At 40.1% G+C, this 2,500-nt stretch overlaps 1 protein-coding gene across 6 annotated transcripts in view; it reads right to left on the bottom strand.

Annotated features, from left to right (window-relative positions):
• Positions 1 to 2,500, bottom strand: part of LOC123520276 (amino acid transporter AVT1B-like) — a 56,884-nt gene that overhangs the window by 19,672 nt on the left and 34,712 nt on the right. The window lies entirely within an intron of this gene.

The raw sequence follows: 2,500 nt of genomic DNA, 5'->3' as shown, positions 1-2,500 counted from the left end.
GTTGTTGTTTAATCACGAGTCAATAAACGCATAAACCTAGATCTAATAGAGTATCACTCCCCCCACCCACCCCACCACCACCACCACCACCACTACCAGCACCACCACCACCACATCCTTAAAAACAAACTTACTTAAGAAATATTACTACTGCTACTACAATTACTACTACTACTACTACTACTGCTACTACTAACAACAACAACAACAACAACAACAACAACAACAACAACAACAACAACAACAACAACAACAACAACAAAATCAATAATAATAATAACAACAACAACAACAACAACAACAACAACAACAACAACAACAACAATAAATAAATAATAAAAGAATGTCAAGTCTCAACATAACAGAAAACTGAAGAGCAACGAAGCGTAACACAGGTAAAAGTAAAGTAACATTAAGGACAAAGAAAACGGAACACTGTCCTTTCCATCTAATCCAATTGAGAAAACTTGCGAGGAAGGAACACAAGATTAATGGACGAGGAGAGGACATAACGTGGGCTGAGTGTCGTTTTCTTAATTATCAGAGAGAGAGAGAGAGAGAGAGAGAGAGAGAGAGAGAGAGCACGTTTACAATAAGGTTCACTCGTTAAGATTTGACTAATCTCAACATCTTTGTTATTACGAATGCAAAATTTTGGCCTCATTCAGTTACAGACAGACAGACAGACAGACAGACAGACAGACAGACAGACAGACAGACAGACAGACAGACAGACAGACAGACACACACACACACACACACACACACACACACACACACACAACAGACAGATTCAACACATGGCAGGCTGTATACTACTCGTAAGATAACATACTTTATTTCTCACATTATCATACACTAATACATACAAGTGAAAATCTTTAAGGCTACATTCCTAAAGAAAGTAATGATCCAGTGTGCAATATAGTGTATAGTGTAGAAAGAAAGACAGAAACGTACAGTGGAGCTCGAATAAGGATAAGCGGAGAAGTAATATTGAGAACAGACCCATTCTAAAAAGCTCGGATTTTGAAATACTTCGTGCTCTCATGAAAACAATATCCAGATTCCACAGAAACAATAAAATGTGTCCTCGTGAAGTGATCTTTCCCATTGATGACGTAGAATCTTTGCTAGAGTGTCACTAGAACCTTTGAAAATAACCTTTGAAAACTCCAATAAATGTCTGATATAGTTTGTTGCAAGTGGTCGAGGCAAGAGGCTTAAGTGGTCTGAAAATGTGCCACTGTTTCAAAGGAGCTGTGGTGTGGAGGTTTGGTTAGGTTAGGTTTGGTTGGGTTTGGTTAGGTTAGGTTGAGTTAGGTGCAACTGTTTGTGTCATCTGTCTATCTATATCTATATATCTGTATGTCTGGTTTTTATTTCGTTTTTCCTATTCTCTCTCTCTCTCTCTCTCTCTCTCTCTCTCTCTCTCTCTCTGTAGCTGCCGACCTAAAAGTTCTCGGGAAATAACCGTCGCGCCACAGTTCTGCTGTCTGAATCTGTTAGGCAAAGCTTCCCATGCGTAAAAATTCATCCGTTCCACGCTGTTAACCGCGCCTCCGTGCATTATGCGCAGGCAAAACTCTCACCAAACGTTTGTCTTCGGAAGATAAACTTTAATTTCCGGAGTGAATGGAGTTAACTGGTGATCAGATTTTATCCCGGGGAATAGTGAAGATGAAATGGTGTTTTACTGTGGAGGTGAAGACACGAATGGTCATCGCTTGTACAACACTAAAGCTGCGCCAATGCTGCACGTCCTTCCCTTGACACCACAGGCAGCAGTGCAACAATTCATGAAAAAGATCAAATATATGCCTGTAAAACGTATATAAAGTAAAAATATGTAGAAAATTAATTACACTCACACAACAGTAAAGATGAACAGATGCAACATTTTCCTCATCTTGACACCAGAAACAATTAATGCAAACGTAAATGAAATAGACGAAGTGAACCACACAACATGATGAGTCAAGACGTGAATGTGTAAGTAAATGTGTAAGTACGTGTTGCTGTTTGAAGGATTGGCACTCACTTATCCTAACAAGCCAGTCAAGTCATAGTGCATTGCAACATAAAGATTTACTACTTATCCTTTGTCATCGCACCCCTCCCCCCCTTTTCTCTCTCTCTCTCTCTCTCTGGGTATTCCATATCTATTAAACCACGTAGTGTGTTCCAATCCTTTAAAATTTCCTACCGACTTGACTCCGTGTCCTGTCCTGGCGTACACATCTCAGTCATGCTCTGTTCACTCCTTGCCACTCCTCTTCTCCCCTGTCTGTTCTAACTCTTCCCTGCCGCACCCTGAACATTCTCCATTAAAGCTACATACTTAATACTGACTGATCCATTTCATCTTTTCTTGGCCTTTGAATATTGTTATCTCTCTCTCTCTCTTTCTCTCTCTCTCTCTCTCTCTCTCTCTCTCTCTCTCTCTCTCTCTCTCTCTCTCTCTCTCTCTCTCTCTAACTTTTTTTCCTTGTATCACAAC

The sequence above is a fragment of the Portunus trituberculatus genome, chromosome 46, assembly GCF_017591435.1.
Source record: "Portunus trituberculatus isolate SZX2019 chromosome 46, ASM1759143v1, whole genome shotgun sequence".
NCBI classification, from domain to species: domain Eukaryota; kingdom Metazoa; phylum Arthropoda; class Malacostraca; order Decapoda; family Portunidae; genus Portunus; species Portunus trituberculatus.
This window is presented reverse-complemented; position numbering and strand designations above follow the sequence as displayed.